This window comes from Marmota flaviventris, chromosome 18 (genome assembly GCF_047511675.1).
Source record: "Marmota flaviventris isolate mMarFla1 chromosome 18, mMarFla1.hap1, whole genome shotgun sequence".
Taxonomy (NCBI): domain Eukaryota; kingdom Metazoa; phylum Chordata; class Mammalia; order Rodentia; family Sciuridae; genus Marmota; species Marmota flaviventris.
This window is the reverse complement of record NC_092515.1, coordinates 50,023,315-50,041,631: the sequence shown is the minus strand read 5'-3', so window position 1 is coordinate 50,041,631 and position 18,317 is coordinate 50,023,315. Positions and strand designations below refer to the sequence as shown.

The 18,317-nt window shown below is 36.3% G+C and overlaps 1 long non-coding RNA gene across 2 annotated transcripts in view; it reads right to left on the bottom strand.

Annotated features, from left to right (window-relative positions):
* LOC139702642 (uncharacterized) overlaps nt 1-18,317 on the bottom strand; it is a 63,382-nt gene that overhangs the window by 24,316 nt on the left and 20,749 nt on the right. For both annotated transcript variants that reach the window (XR_011705214.1, XR_011705215.1), the window contains exon 2: nt 7,869-7,897. This is a non-coding gene — a long non-coding RNA (uncharacterized lncRNA). The remainder of the gene's footprint in view (nt 1-7,868; nt 7,898-18,317) is intronic.

The following is an 18,317-nucleotide window of genomic DNA, read 5'->3' as shown; positions in this document are numbered from 1 at the left end:
GAAGAAACTCAAGGGTGGGGGCCAGGGGAGCAGAATGAAAGCAAGGAAACCAGATAGCAGGTTACAGGAGGTTATCACAGAACACCAGGCTAGAGATCGTTGTGGTGTCTGGGAGATCAGTGGCAGCAGTGGAGGTGGTGAGAGGTGGAGGGATTCAGGACATTTTGCAGATAAAGCTATGAAACTTGTTTAGGAATTGGATGAAGGAGTAATTGTGGATGTCTTTAACTGAGCGGCAGAAGACTGAAGGGGGAGCAGATTGAAGAGAAAAGGAAAGGCTCCATTTTTAGCCAGGTTAAATTTGAGATGATCATTAGAAATCCAAGTTGATAAGAGGCTCATAGTAGAAGTATGAAATAACCTTTTAAAACCATGTAATTAGATGAGATTGTGGTAAGAGTGAGTTCTGATGGAGAAAGGGCCAAGGTTGGTTTTAAAGCACTCCAAAAAGTACAGGTCAGGGCAGGGAAAAGAAGAATCAAAGGACACCGAAAAGGAGGTAACTAGAACTACAGTAGCATAACCAGGAAGTACTCCTATCACCACCAACAAAGACATTTAAAAAAGAAAGGGGTAATCAACTGTATAAAATGCCACCAAGAGTAAAATGAGAATGGGTTATTTCGGCAAGATGAGAGTCATTGGCTTCCTTAATAAGGCAGTTCCAGTGGAGAAATAAGGACAAAAATTTGATTGGAGTGAGTTACAGATAAAGTGAGGGATAATGGTGGAAAAAAAGAGTCAGCAAGTACAGCTACCCTATTAATGAATTTTCTCAGAAAGGAGAGCAGAGAAATGGGTGTTAGTTGGAGGATTACTGGAATAAAGGAAGGTTTTTGTTTAAGTTGGGAGCAACCACAGCATGGTTATGTACTATTAAGAATGACTATTGTAAAGGAAAAAGGATGATGTATAAGAGAAAGCGTGTAGTTGCAGGGGTCAGGCTTTGAGTAAAGGCATGATGGGATCCAATTCCCTAGTCACGACATTGGCCTTAGACAGGAGCAGGGACGTGTTATTCATTGTAATAGGATAGAAGGTAGTTACAGGTGGCACATTTGTTTGTGTGAGGTTCTGCTTCTCTTCTGATTTTTCAATGAAATCAGACACAAAGTTATCAACTAAGAGTATATAATGTGGAGGATGATTTAAGATTTGATTAGAGTTTGTAGTAAAAAGTTTTACATGAGACCAGAAAGCATGATTGTATATTTTCTTTTAACCACATTTATCTGTTCAGGTAAGGATGAGTGTTGGCAATGAGTAGGAATTACCAACATTGGGGTTACCATCAAGAATGATAAGGGAAAGAGAGGCAAGGGAATCGCCAGATTAATTACACTGATAAGCCATGGAATTTAATATTGATGGTATAAGAAATGATGATATGAGGAAGAAGAACAGGAGGTTGAATTAGTTGATGGGTGGGCACAAAAGGTGGAAGAACTGTTGGCCTATGGATATAGAAGTTTAACTGAGCTGGAAACATTTTTTAAAGTGGGAATTTTGAATTTTGAAGTGGTTTGTGGAGATACCTGACAAGGGAGAGGAAAAGATGAGTGAGTGGGAGGGAGGTCAAAGCATCATGCAGATGCTGTGGTAAGATAGTAGAGAGCCAAGTGCTGTCTTGAGCCATCCGTGGGCTGTGTGTGTGAGCTATGCACATTTGAGCAATATGAGGGAACTGGTCTGGTGTTAGGCTCTGATTGGGCTGTGTGCCTATCCTCTCTACCTGTGATCCCACACAGCACCTGAGATGGGTGTGATTTCCCAAGATGTCAATCAATCTGCTGACCACAAGACATCAGCAAGTAAGACTCCACCCTTCAAAACCCAACCCCTTGCTTTATCTGGATGGAATATTCTATCCAATGTCTTTTCTCCAATAAATAGGAGGGTTTCCGGGTGTGTTCTCTCTCTTGCTCCTTCAAGGGCTGCCCAGGGTGGAGCTGACCCTTGGGGTCACTGAGCAGTCCCACCCTCTAAATTCATGTTTGTGTTTTGTGCGGTTTCTTCACCGTTTTCCTCAGTTTATTCCTGCGGCAGTTCCGTTGAACTCAGCTCATCTCGCCAGCCCGGCCAGCTGGTGACAGCTGACTACACCACCTGTTCACCCAGAAGACCACAAATGACCACAAAAAGGAGAGCTAGCAAGTAACTTAATCTGACCAAAGGAATCAGTTTTTGAGAGAAGAATGAAAAGAAAGAGCCTAAAAGGAGTGATGAGGAAAAAGAAGGACATCTTTCCCACCTCAAATCCCCAAGGGTATATGAGAAACAGCAGCCCATACTTGACAAGGCAGGAGGAAAAGCAGGGTCCTAAGAGAGAACCAGGTTTTTGTTAGAGTAATAAATTGAAAGGAGCATTTTTGAGATGAGTTAATTATAGAGGGGAGTTATTTGTTTATTTGTTTTCTGATGAAAGACTGTAAGTTCCAGAGTAGATAGTGAAAGGATTTGATAGGAACAAAAAGGGATGAGAAACTGGGTCAGATTCAGGGATAACAAAGCCACACATGGATAAACACATAGGTTATAATAATGATGACCTTAAAGATGCACTGTCCAATATGGTAGCCATTAAGCATATGTGCCTACTGAGCACTTAGAAATGTGGCTGGTCCAAATTAAGATATGATATAAGTAAAAATACAATGGATTTTTAAGACACTAAAATATCTCAATAATTTTTATGTTGGAATAGTATTTTTGATATACGGGGTTAAGGAAATTGTTATTAAAATTGACTTCATCTTTTTTTTTTCTGTTCTGGGTATCAAACACAGGGCCTTGCATAGGTTAATCCATGCTCCACCACTGAGCTACATTCCCAGACCTGACTTTACTTTTAAAATGTGGCTACTTTACTTATTTTAAATGTGGCAACTAGAAAATTTTAAATTACTTGTGTATCTCACATCTTATTCTATCAGACAGTGCTTGCTGCCTTAAGAGCTTCCATTTCTGGTGGTGACCTGAACAGGTATGCTGGAATTAGACCTGATATTTTTATGGGAAGATGGGCCATCAGTTCTAGTGATGGCCATATTCGCTGGAGTGTTCTTTTCAACCCTTAGTTCTTAGAGTCCTTGGACCAGTAGCCTTGGCATTAACTAGGTGCTTGCTGGATATACAAAATCTCAGGTTCTTTCCAATAACCACTGAATCAAAATCTGCATTTTTAACAAGATTCCCAGGTGAGTCATGTATATTAAATTAGAGAAACATTGTTTGGGCTTGTTGTTTCCAGTGGTGATGCTGATAAAGTTGAAGTTGAGTAGGAAGCAAGTATAAGGAGCACCTTTCTGTGTAAGAAAGGGTCTTATCAGTGAGTAACTTCCAGTCTGGAGGACAGTGTTTAGATCTGTGGTAACTTAAGTATATAACCCTGCACCATTTAATGTGGTAGCCATCTGTCATAAGTGGTTATTTAACACTTGAAATGTGGCTGGTCCAAATTGAGATGTACTGTATAAGATACACATCAGGTTCTGAAGATTTAGAAAAAAATATATATAAAATATCTCATTAGTAAGTTAGAAATCTATTAGGTATTTTATTTTATTACATGTTGATGACACTTCAGGATGACAATATTATGGGCATATTGAGTTGAATAAAATGTATTGTTAAAATTAATTTTACCTTTTTAAAAATGCACCTACTAGAAAATTTAAAATTTCCATGTGGCTCACATTACAGTTCTATTGGAGAGCACTACTCTTGATCACCCTGGAAGAGTTAAGTTTCCAGGACTCTGCCATACAGACTATGTTGGGCAGGATTGGTAAACTACCAGCCACAAGCCTAATCTGGCTCACCACCTGTTTCTGTAAATATGATTTTATTGGAATGCAGCCATGTTGATTCCTTCACATTATCTTTGATTACTTTCATACTCTAGTGACGTAACCAAGTAGTTTTGACTGTGACTGTGTGGGCCACAAAGCCTAAAGTTATTATCTGGATCCTTACAGAAAAAGTTTACAGAACCCGGCTGTAGAAGGAAGATGGAGAGGCTGTACTTTTTCTAATTTAGTATGGGTCCAGGTCCCTATTCAGCCTGCTCAAAGCTTTTGTCTGCAGAAAAGTTTGAATATATCTAGAAATAGTCTCATGATAGTAGTTGAAAATTCTTTCAACTGATTGTAGTACAATCCTTTACCTTTCATAATTGTATACTTAATTGCACTATTGTTTTGCATTACTGAAACCAGAATTCTGTTCTTTTAAAAAGTATTCTAACAGGGGATTCTTTTTAGACTTTATGAAGTTTCATTTATTAGGTTAGGTTCTAATTATAGCCAGATGCTATCAAGTTTTTAATCATTTAAATTGGTTTATTTTCCTTTTATTCTGCTATTGTACATTGAGTACACTTAGTAACACAGTACCAAATGTTAGAAGTACATAGCAACTTCCAATGATGAAACTTGATACAGATTCAAATTAAACTTTTGGCAGGGAATAATGTGCCCCTTCATAATAAGAAAAGGAATAAACTTATTAAGATTATTATTTTAATAATTATTATTCTTCCATCTCTTTTGTATTCCATGAAGATCCTTCCCAGCTGGCTTTGCCCTCCTTAAATTTATTTTCGTTTCTAATTGATTCTCCATGCCATTTCTAAACTAACTTTTTGAAACACTAATCTCTGAACTTCTCTGCTTAAAAATCCTCAAAACCTATTGAATTTAAAAGTCCTGACAAGTTCATAAATGTACACTGGACAATCTTGTAATCCTATTTTCCATCAATCATCTAGTATGGATCTCAATTTCTCAAGTTGGTTCTTTCTTCTACATCCGTCCACAGTAGATTCTGTTCAGGTTGTCTTTAGTCCAGAATATAACAATCACCTTACAAAACATTTCACTTTCTCTGCCTCCTCACCACTTTGATTCAGGAATCATATATCTACTAGAAGATTTTCATAAATTACCAGTTATATCATTGCTACCTATAGTTATGTAATTCCTCTACCTGAAGTTCTTTAATAGTAATTCATGGACCTATAATTTTGTTTCTTAATCTTTCCTTAAAAAATGTTTTAGCTATGATGTAAAAGATCATGGGTGTCCTTTGCCCCATAGCAAGTGAAAAAGAGAGACAAAATAAAAAGCATACTAATGGAGGGGACTACTTAAGAGCAGTAGAAGTAAAGTTGATGAACTCATTTCCAGAATAATTCCTTTATTTTATTTTATTTTGGTTAAAGGCGAAGCAATCAGTCTACTAACAACAGAACTGATGGGGCACACTGGAATCTGGAAGAGCTTCAACATATCAGTAATTCACTTGGCATAATACTTCTTGTTCTAACCCAAATTTTGCTGAGAGAAAACAGCAGAGAAGCCAGGCTTAGACAAATGTAGAATTTGAACAATCTTTTATATTTTTACATATTTTGATGATAAATATAAAGCAATATTGTTTTCTAATTTCTTTAATAGACAGTTGATTGCTTAAAGCAAAATAACAATACTTCATGTATAGCTTAAAAGTATGAAGTTGTAAAATACAGGGAGAAAATAGAATAAACTATGGAAGGGAATAAATGACATTATAACATTGAAGTTTCATAGGTAATATGTGAATTAGTATAGACTATAAGAATGTAGTCTACAGAGCAACCTCTCTGGGGGAATGTAAGACCCTACTGCAGCTAAATATAAGGAATGGAAAAATCACTAAAAATTATAGGCTAACCCCTTCTAAGCTCAACTAATGCAAAAAAAAAAAAAAAATGGAATTAGTTTCTCAATGGAGGCAGCCTGGAAGATTAAAGATTAGGCTATCAGAAGTGAGATTAATTTTTGCTAAAGAGGCACCTCAGTCACCCCTTCATGAAGGTTGAACTATCTATCACTTCTTTACTATAGATGCTAGGTAAAAGAAAGCATGCATCTCCTTGGGAACAAACAAACAAATAAAACATACAATGTGTTTTTTTCTTCTATACACTATATCTGGCATATAAAGATATCATAAAACATGCAAAGATTTAAGAAAGAAAATTTGATGCACAATTAAGAGACAAAAACATTAATCAACAGATTAACACATAACTCAGTACAATTAGCAGGATAAAACTTTTAAACTAATATAAATAGATTCAAACATTTAGAGAACAAGATGGGCAGAATTGGTGAACAAAAAGGTAATTTCAACAGAAAAACTGAAACTTTAAAAAGGACTAAGTGAAAATTCAAAAACTAAAAGTATCTGATATGAAAAACATATCAGATGGGTTTAACAGCAAACTGGACACCACAGAAAAAAGGATAAGGGAATTTGAAGTTAAGTCAAAAGTAATTTTCAAACAGAGTCCAAAACCCCAAACAAAACAAAACAAAAACTGTAAATGGATCAGAACACCAGTGATTCATGCAATAATAACAAGATGTCTAACACAAATGTAATTGAAGTTCCAGGAAGGAGTCAACAATAAGAACTAAAGCTGAATTCTCATAAGAAAGAATGGAAAAGAAAATGGGATTATATGTTCAAGTGCTAAAAAAAGAAAGTCATTAATATAGAATCCTACAGTCAGTGATAAGATCCTTAAAAATGTAGGCAAAATAAAGCTATTTTCAGTTAGCAATAGATGAGATAATCTGTTAACAACAAATCCGCACTGTAACAAATGCTAAAGGAAATTACTGAGGTTAAAAGAAAATTATACAGAATAGAGACTGTAGAAAGAAAAGAGCAGCACAGGAATTGGAAAAAGGAAAGAAAAGGTGGGTAAATATAAAGCAATATTTTTTTTTAATTTCTTTAATAGACAGTTGATTGCTTAAAGCAAAATAACAATACTTCATGTATAGCTTAAAAGTATGAAGTTGTAAAATACAGGGAGAAAATAGAATAAACTATGGAAGGGAATAAATGACATTATAACATTGAAGTTTCATAGGTAATATGTGAATTAGTATAGACTATAAGAATGTAGTCTACAGAGCAACCTCTCTGGGGGAAAGAGGTGATAGAGTTATAAAGCAAGTAGAAAACATAAAAATAAAATACCTAAGCTTTCTGTTATGGTATAGGCAAAAGGTGTCCCCAAGCTCATGTGTGAGACAATGCAAGAATTTTCAGAGGTGGAATGATTAAATTATGATAGATATAACTGAATCAAAGGATTAATCCACTGATAAGGATTGACTAGGAGGTAACCCTAGGAAGGTAGGACGTGGCTAGAGAAGGCAGGTCACTGGGAGTGTGCATTTAGATTATACATTTTGTCCCTGGCAAGCACAGCTTGCTCGCGCTCTCTCTCTCTCGCTCTCTCTCTCTCTCCATCCTTGTTGCCATGTCCTGAGTACTTTCCTTTGTCACACCCCTCCACCATGATGTTCTGCCTTATCTTGGGCCCAGAGCTATGGAATTGGCTGCCTGTGAATTGAGACCTCTGAAATTGTGAGCCAGATAAAACGTGTCCTCTTCTAATTGTTCTTGTCAGGTTTTGTTTTGGTCACAGTGAAAAATAAAGACTAAAGGAACAAGAACAGATAGAACAAATAGAAAGCAAATAGCAATACAGTAGATATAAACTCAACCATATCAATATTCACATTAAATATAAATTGGACAAACATTATCATTAGAAAGCAGAGAAAAAAATTGATTTTTAAATAAGAACCTAACCATATATTATTTATGAGAGGTGTACATAAATGTAAGGATACTGATATTTTGAAAATAAAAAGATGGAAAATTACATGCCTGGAAAAACAAATTGTAAAAAAGCTAGTGTGGCTATTATTTTCAGTCAAAGTTGCCTTTGAAACAAGTAGCATGGCCACAGAGAAAGGAATTTTAAAATGATGAAAAAGACATAATAATGTTAAATTTGTACATACCTGATGATGTAGCATAAAAGCACATGAAGCTGCAATTGATAAGAATAACAGATATTTTAAATATACACATACTTTTCAAGTGCATATGGAACATTTGTCTAGATATATCATATACTGGGCCTTAAAATAAGTCTCAATAAAAATCAAAAGATAAAAATTATTCAAAATATTCTATATGATCACAATAGAATTAAAATTACAATAACAAGAAACAAAATTCTCCCTAACATTTACAAGCCAAACAACTGACTTCTAATTGACAAATAGATCAATAAAGAAATCACAAAGGAAGTTAGGAGAGATTTTTGAAGTGAATGAAAATAAAAATATAACATCTTAGGGAAAGTGAGGCAGCTACAGCAATACTCAGAAGGGAAAGGTCATAGATTTAATGCTTATTTTAGAAAAGAAATAAATAATCTAAATTTTCTCATAAGAAGAAAAGAAGAGCAAAGTAAGTATAATGAAGAGGAGAAATTAATGAAATAGAAAATAGACAAATGGTTGAGAAAATTAACAAAGCCAAGCCGTTTATTTGAAAAAATTAATAAAACTGATAAATCCTAATAAGAATAATGAAGAAAAATAGAGAAAACAAAAATATCAGTAATGAAAGAAGGAACATTACTGCATATTCTAAGAAAAAAAGAGATAAGGGGAAATTATGAACAACAACTTTATGCCAATAAATTCATAAACTATAAATATTTTGGAAAAAATAAACAGACTTTTTTTTTCTTGCAACATCTGCATTTATTGACTTTCATGAAGCCCGTCTACAAAATCCTTGATTCAGGTAGTGGCGTATGTGACCAGGGTAAGTCCATATCATGTACAATCAGAAGAATAAGATCCGAATTAGAATAAATTATACTTCATGTATGTACAATATGCCAAAAATAACTCTACTGTCATGTATATCTAAAAAGAACAAATAATAATAATAATAATAATAATAATAATAATAATTTTAAAAGGGGAAAAAAGAATACCTAGCCTAAAAATTAAATCAAAATTTATTTGCATGGATAAAATTTCTTTTCACTTTTAATTTAGTGCATATATTTGACCTTTTTTTATGGCCACTATTCAAAGTCACAATACACACTATTCACATCAACTCTTTCCAGTTCCTGCCTGATCTACTCTTTCCCAAACTTTTTGCTATTCCCTGAGCCTTACATGGTTCCTATGCATTTCTATACTTCTTTCTAATGCTCCTTTTCAGCATTAAAGACCAATGCATCAGGTATGAACTTTTCCTGGATTCTTCAGACAGCTGTTCTTCTATTTATGATCCCTTGAAACTTTATTTTCATTAGGAGACTTAGCACATTGAACTGCAAGTGATTGTATACATATGTCTAATAATACATGTTTTTCTAGTTTTTATCCACAATTCAGGTCATGAGTTATGTTTACAAAGGCTGATGTTTTAACTAAACTAAGAAGAAAAACACGGGGTGAGTGGATATCATATTCAATACTACATTCTTCTAGAGTGTACTGTTTTCAACTGTATTTGCATTTAGTTACTCTTAACTTGGTGGTACAAAATATTTAACCTATGACAATCACTTATCAACTAACATAATCTCCTGCTATACTTCCATTATTCCCTATTTATTGGTTATATAGGTACAAAATCATGTCATGAAAGAAATATTTTAAAACATTTATTTTCTAAATCCTTTCTCTATACAACATGAGTATCTTTCAAAGAACAGTTACTTTCTCACACATGTAAAAACTTCCTTAGAGAAACGGATTAAGTATTTCAATTTTCCAAACTATCTTCTTGATGGCTTCACATCCTATTGATATTCACCTTTTATTTCAGAATGGTCAACAAATCTGGTTCACCTGTCTCATTGTAAAAGGAAAAGAAAACCCACAAATCATCTTGTAACTTTTAAGTAATTTCTTTCTTTTTTTTTTTGGTACCAGGGATTGAACCCAGGGGTGCTTCACCATTGAGTCACATCCCTCTCCCACTTTTTATGAGATAGAGTCTTGCTAAGTTGCTGAGGGCCTAAGTTGCTGAGGCTGGCCTTGAACTCATGATTCTCCTGCTCCAGCCTCCCAAACCCTAGGATTACAGGCATGAGCCACCATGCTTGGCAGGTAATTTTTGTCTGTTGCAAACAGAGAATTTGGCTTTTCAGAAAAAGACCCCACTCTGTATCTTGTTAAACCATTATAGTAAACACATAGGTAGCTGAAGACAATGAGAACTGTGTCATTATCAACCTCTTCAAATTTCCTTCCCAAATGATCAACTATGGTGAACAGTTTGAATGAAAATAATCACAATGTGGTATGGGGTTTAAAACACAAGGGAAATAGGGCTAGGGACATAGTTCAGTGGTAGAAGCTGGCCTAGAACTGCATCCCCAGCACTGCCACACACACACACACACACACACACACACAAGGAAAATGTGGAAATAGCAATCGATACCACAAAAGCTGGAAGGGGAGAAATGGAAGTATATTATTCTAAGAATCTTATACTATATGTGAGGCAGTACAATATCACTTGAAGGTAGCCATGATAAATTAAAGATGTATGCTTTAACCTCTGAAAAATGCCACTAATACAACAAAACAAAGAGAAGCAGCTAGTTATCTAGGGAAAGAGATAAACAGAATAACAAAAGGTACTCAATCCAAAATAAATTACAAAAATGAAAAGGAGGCCTGCAAGGTGGGCAGACCTGTGACCGACCGGCGGAGTAGGCCCAGCGGCCCGCCGGCGTGGTAGACACATCACCCCAATTGGAGGAGGGGCGGAGCAGAGCCGCCACACCTGCCTGCAAGACGGGCAGTCCTGCAACAGACTGGCGGAGCAGGCCCAGCAGCCCGCCGGCGTGGTAGACACATCGCCCCAATTGGAGGAGGGGCAGAGCAGAGCTGCCGCCCGTACCTGCAAGGTACGCAGACCTGCGACTGACCGGCAGGGCAGGCCCAGAGGCCCACCGGCGTGGTAGACACATCACCCTAATTGGAGGAGGGGCAGAGCAGAGCCGCCGCCCGTGCCTGCAAGGTAGGCAGACCTGCCACTGACCGGCAGAACAGGCCCAGCGGCCCGCTGGCATGGTAGACACACCACCCCAATTGGAGGAAGGGCACAGCCGCCGCCTGCGACTGCAAGGTAGGCAGACCTGCAACCTGGAGAAAAGGCCCAGCGGCCTGCCAGCGTGGTAGACAGATCATCCCTATTGGAGGAGGGGCCCAGCCGTTGCCCGCAAGGTAGGCAGACCTGGAGAAGGGGCCCAGCGGCCCGCCGGCGAGATAGACAGATCACCCCAATTGGAGGAGGAGCACAGCTGCCGCCCGCCCCTGCAAGGGAGACTTTAGAGCGATACAAGAGCAATATAAATATATAGGGGGAAAATTCAATAACACAACAGTTTCACCAAGCAGAAAGAAATGCAAGCAGTATGAAAAGACAAGGAAAGAAAGGACCACAAGCAATGCAGGTCAACTCAACTTTAGAAGAGGTAATAGCTGTAGCAGATGGAATGTCAGATAAAGAATTCAGGATTTACATGCTTCAGATGATCTGGAGTCTCAAGGAAGACATTAGACAGCAAAATCAGACAATGAAAGATCACTTCGACAATGAATTACATAAACAAATCCAAGAAGCAAAAGATCAACTATATAGGGAGATAGAGGTTATAAAAAACAAACAAACAGAAATCCTAGAAATGCAGGAAGCAATAAACCAACTTAAAAACTCAAATGAGAATACTACCAGCAGAGTAGAACACTTAGAAGATAGAACATCAGACAATGAAGATAAAGTATTTCAACTTGAAAAGAACATAGACAGCTCAGCGAGACTGTTAAGAAACCATGAGCAGAACATCCAAGAAATTTGGGATAACATAAAGAGACCAAACTTAAGAGTCATTGGGATACAGGAAGGTATAGAGGTCCAAACCAAAGGAATGAGCAATCTGTTCAACGAAATAATATGAGAAAACTTCCCAGACTTGAAGAATGAGACAGAATCCCAAATCCTAGAAGCCTACAGGACGCTGAATGTGCAAAATCATAAGAGATCCACACCTAGACACATTATAATGAAGATGCCCAACATACAGAATAAGGAGAGAATTTATGTTCATAGCAGCACAATTCACAATTGCTAGACTGTGGAACCAACGCAGATGCCCTTCAATAGATGAATGGATAAAAAAAATGTGGCATTTATACACCATGGAGTATTATGCAGCACTAAAAAATGACAAAATCATAGAATTTGCAGGGAAATGGATGGCACTAGAGCAGATTATGCTTAGTGAAGCTAGCCAATCCCTAAAAAACAAATACCAAATGTCTTCTTTGATATAATGAGAGCAACTAAGAATAGAGCAGGGAGGAAGAGCAGGAAGAAAAGAATAACATTAAACAGATACATGAGGTGGGATGGAAAGGGAGAGAAAAGGGAAATTGCATGGTAATGGAGGGAGACCCTCATTGTTATACAAAATTACATATAAGAGGTTGTGAGGGGAATGGGAAAATAAACAAGGAGAGAAATGAATTACAGTGGATGGGGTAGAGAGAGAAGATGGGAGGGGAGGGAGGGGGGATAGTAGAGGATAGGAAAGGTAGCAGAATACAACAGTTACTAATAGGGCATTATGTAAAAATGTGGATGTGTAACCGATGTGATTCTGCAATCTGTATTTGGGGTAAAACTGGGAGTTCATAACCAACTTGAATCTAATGTATGAAATATGATATGTCAATAGCTTTATAATGTTTTGAACAACCAATAAAAAAAATAAATTAAAAAAAAAAAGAGAAAGGAAGCAGATTACATTTAGGGGTAAACCAATCAGGATAACAGCTGATCTTTCAACACAGACTCTGAAAGCTAGAAGATCCAGGATCAACATATTTCAAACGCTGAAAGAAAATGGGTTCCAACCAAGAATTGTGTATCCAGCGAAATTAAGCTTCGGGATGGAAGAGGAAATTAAAACCTTTCACGATAAACAAAAGTTAAAAGAATTTGCAGCTAGAAAACCATCTCTTCAAAACATCCTCAGCAAAACATTACAGGAAGAGGAAATGGAAAATAACAATGAAAACCAACAGTGGAAGGTAGTACAGCAAAGGGAAAAATAATCAAAGAGGAAAACAAACCATGTTTAGTAACATAAATAAACAAATATGGCTGGAAGAACAATCCATATCTCAATAATAACCCTAAATGTCAATGGCTTAAACTCACCAATTAAGAGACACAGGCTAGTAGAATGGATCAAAAAACAAAAAAAAAGATCCAACAATATGCTGCCTACAGGAGACGCATTTGATAGGAAAAGACATACATAGACTGAAGGTGAAAGGTTGGGATATATCATATCACTCATATGGACTTCGGAAACAAGCAGGAGTGTCCATACTCATATCAAATAAAATAGATTTCAAGCCCAAGTTAATCAAAAGGGATAAAGAGGGACATTACATACTGCTCAAGGGAACCATACACCAACAAGACATAACAATCATAAATATATATGCCCCAAACAATGGTGCAGCTATGTTCATCAAACAAACTCTTCTCAAGTTCAAGAGTCTAATAGACCACCATACAATAATCATGGGAGACTTCAACACACCTCTCTCGCCACTGGACAGATCTTCCAAACAAAAGTTGAATAAGGAAACTATAGAACTCAATAACACAATTAATAACCTAAACTTAATTGACATATATAGAATATACCACCCAACATCAAGCAGTTACACTTTTTTCTCAGCAGCACATGGATCCTTCTCAAAAATAGATCATATATTATGTCACAGGGCAACTCTTAGACAATATAAAGGAGTAGAGATAATACCATGCATCTTATCTGATCATAATGGAATGAAACTGGAAATCAACGATAAAAGAAGGAAGGAAAAATCATGCATCACTTGGAGAATGAACAATAGGTTACTGAATGATCAATGGTTTATAGAAGACATCAAGGAGGAAATTAAAAAATTCTTAGAGATAAATGAAAACACAGACACAACATATCGAAATCTATGGGACACAATGAAAGCGGTTCTAAGAGGAAAATTCATTGCCTGGAGTTCATTCCTTAAAAAAAAGAAAAAACCAACAAATAAATGATCTCACACTTCATCTCAAAATCCTAGAAAAAGAAGAGCAAATCAATAGCAAAAGAAGTAGAAGGCAAGAAATAATTAAAATCAGAGCTGAAATTAATGAAATCGAAACAAAAGAAACAATCGAAAAAATTGATGGGCTGGGGATGTTGCTCAAGCGGTAGTGCGCTCACCTGGCATGCGTGCGGCCCCGGGTTCGATCCTCAGCACCGCATACAAACAAAGATGTTGTGTCTGACGATAACTAAAAAAATAAATAATAAAAATTCTCTCTCTCTCTCTCTCTAAAAAAAAAAAAAAAAGAAAAAGAAAAAATTGACAAAACTAAAAGTTGGTTCTTTGAAAAAATAAATAAAATCGACAGACCCTTCGCCATGCTAACGAAGAGAAGAAGAGAGAGAACACAAATTACTAGCATACGGGATGAAAAAGGCAATATCACAACAGACACTTCAGAAATACAGAAGATAATTAGAAATTATTTTGAATCCTTATACTCCAATAAAATAGAAGATAGTGAAGGCATCGATAAATTTCTTAAGTCATATGATCTACCCAGATTGAGTCAGGAGGATATAGACAACCTAAACAGTCCAATATTAATTGAGGAAATAGAAGAAGCCATCAAAAGACTACCAACTAAGAAAAGCCCAGGACCGGATGGGTATACAGCAGAGTTTTACAAAACCTTTAAAGAAGAACTAATACCAATACTTTTCAAGATATTCCAGGAAATAGAGAAAGAGGGAGAACTTCCAAATTCATTCTACGAGGCCAACATCACCCTGATTCCTAAACCAGACAAAGACACTTCAAAGAAAGAAAACTACAGACCAATATCTCTAATGAATCTAGATGCAAAAATCCTCAATAAAATTCTGGCGAATCGGATACAAAAACATATCAAAAAAATTGTGCACCATGATCAAGTAGGATTCATCCCTGGGATGCAAGGCTGGTTCAATATACGGAAATCAATAAATGTTATTCACCACATCAATAGACTTAAAGATAAGAACCATATGATTATCTTGATAGATGCAGAAAAAGCATTCGACAAAGTACAGCATCCCTTCATGTTCAAAACTCTAGAAAAACTAGGGATAACAGGAACATACCTCAATATTGTAAAAGCAATCTATGCTAAGCCTCAGGCTAGCATCATTCTGAACGGAGAAAAATTGAAGGAATTCCCTCTAAAATCTGGAACAAGACAGGGATGCCCTCTCTCACCACTTCTGTTCAACATAGTTCTCGAAACACTGGCCAGAGCAATTAGACAGACGAAAGAAATTAAAGGCATAAAAATAGGAAAAGAAGAACTTAAATTATCACTATTTGCTGATGACATGATTCTATACCTAGCAGACCCAAAAGGGTCTACAAAGAAACTATTAGAGCTAATAAATGAATTCAGCAAAGTGGCAGGATATAAAATCAACACGCATAAATCAAAGGCATTCCTGTATATCAGCGACAAATCCTCTGAAATGGAAATGAGGACAACCACTCCATTCACAATAAAAAAAATAAAATACTTGGGAATCAACCTAACAAAAGAGGTGAAAGACTTATACAATGAAAACTACAGAACCCTAAAGAGAGAAATAGAAGAAGATCTTAGAAGATGGAAAAATATACCTGTTCATGGATAGGCAGAACTAACATCATCAAAATGGCGATATTACCAAAAGTTCTCTATAGGTTTAATGCAATGCCAATCAAAATCCCAATGGCATTTCTTGTAGAAATAGAGAAAGCAATCATGAAATTCATATGGAAAAATAAAAGACCCAGAATAGCAAAAACAACTCTAAGGAGGAAGTGTGAATCAGGCGGTATAGTGATACCAGACTTCAAACTATACTACAGAGCAATAGTAACAAAAACAGCATGGTACTGGTACCAAAACAGGCGGGTGGACCAATGGTACAGAATAGAGGACACAGAAACCAATCCACAAAACTACAACTATCTTATATTTGATAAAGGGGCGAAAAGCATGAAATGGAGGAAGGATAGCATCTTCAACAAATGGTGCTGGGAAAACTGGAAATCCATATGCAACAAAATGAAACTGAATCCCCTCCTCTCGCCATGCACAAAAGTTAACTCAAAGTGGATCAAGGACCTAGATATCAAATCAGAGACTCTACGTCTGATAGAAGAAAAAGTTGGCTACGATCTACATACTGTGGGGTCGGGCTCCAAATTCCTCAATAGGACACCCATAGCACAAAAGTTAATAACTAGAATCAACAAATGGGACTTACTCAAACTAAAAAGTTTTTTCTCAGCAAAAGAAACAATAAGAGAGGTAAATAGGGAGCCTACACCCTGGGAACAAATCTTTACTTCTCACACTTCAGATAGAGCCCTAATATCCAGAGTATACAAAGAACTCAAAAAATTAGACATTAAAATAACAAACAACCCAATCAACAAATGGGCCAAGGACCTGAACAGACACTTCTCAGAGGAGGACATACAATCAATCAACAAGTACATGAAAAAATGCTCACCATCTCTAGCAGTCAGAGAAATGCAAATCGAAACCACCCTAAGATACCATCTCACTCCAGTAAGATTGGCAGCCATTATGAAGTCAAACAACAACAAGTGCTGGCGAGGATGTGGGGAAAAGGGTACACTTGTACATTGCTGGTGGGACTGCAAATTGGTGCAGCCAATTTGGAAAGCAGTATGGAGATTTCTTGGAAAGCTGGGAATGGAGCCACCATTTGACCCAGCTATTCCCCTTCTCGGTCTATTCCCTAAAGACCTAAAAAGAGCATGCTACAGGGACACTGCTACATCGATGTTCATAGCAGCACAATTCACAATAGCAAGACTGTGGAACCAACCTAGATGCCCTTCAATAGACGAATGGATAAAAAAAATGTGGCATTTATACACAATGGAGTATTACTCTGCATTAAAAAATGACAAAATCATAGAATTTGCAGGGAAGTGGATGGCATTAGAGCAGACTATGCTAAGTGAAGCTACCCAATCCCTAAAAAACAAATGCCAAATGACTTCTTTGATATAAGGAGAGTAACTAAGAACAGAGTAGGGAGGAAGAGCATGAGAAGAAGATTAACATTAAACAGGGATGAGAGGTGGGAGGGAAAGGGAGAGAGAAGGGAAATTGCATGGAAATGGAAGGAGACCCTCAGGGTTATACAAAATTACATACAAGAGGAAGTGAGGGGAAAGAGAAAAAAAACAAGGGGGTGAAATGAATTACAGTAGATGGGGTAGAGAGAGAAGAGGAGAGGGGAGGGGAGGGAAGGGGGGATAGTAGAGAATAGGAAAGGCAGCAGAATACAACAGACACTAGTATGGCAATATGTAAATCAGTGGATGTGTAACCGATGTGATTCTGCAATCTGTATACGGGGTGAAAATGGGAGTTCATAACCCACTTGAGTCATAGTGTGAAATATGATATGTCAAGAACTATGTAATGTTTTGAACAACCAACAATAAAAATTAAAAAAAATGAAAAGGAGAACATAGAAAAGTTTAAACAAAGAGAAAACAAATAGAAAAATAATAGACAACTATTAAATTAAATGATTATGGCTGGGGTTGTAGCTCAGTGGTAGAGTGCTTGCCTAGCACGTGTGAGGCCCTGGGTTTGATCCTTAGCACCACGTAAAAATAAATAAATAAAATAAAGGTATTGTGTCCAACTACAACTAAAAATATTTTTTTAAAAATGATTTAATCATCAACTAAATTGATTAAATGATTAATTTGATCATTAATGATTATATTAAATGTGCATAGCTAAAACATCCTAATTAAATGGCAGATATTATATTGCACAAAGAAATAAGATCCAACTACTTTAAATATGAAGGCATAAATCAGTTAAAAATATTAGAAAGATATGTCATGCTAACACTAATCAAAAGAAAGTTGGAATATACATGAATATATATATATGCAATAGATATACATGAATATATATATATGCATATATATATATATATGCAACAGATATATGCAATATATATGGAATAGATATGTATATATATGGAATATATATATGGAACTATATGTGGAATATATAGGTAATAAATATCTATCTACTCAGGCAAAGTACATTTCAGAGTAAAAAAATATTATCAAGTATTTTAAAAAGTCAATTTATAGTAATAAAGTGTCAAATAACTAAGAAGATAAAATAATCACAAACATTATTGTCTTAGTTCAGGCTACTGTAATAAAATATCACAGATCAGTGACTTAAATAGCAGAAATTTGTTTCTCTTTCTGTAGTCTGGGAAGTCCAAGATC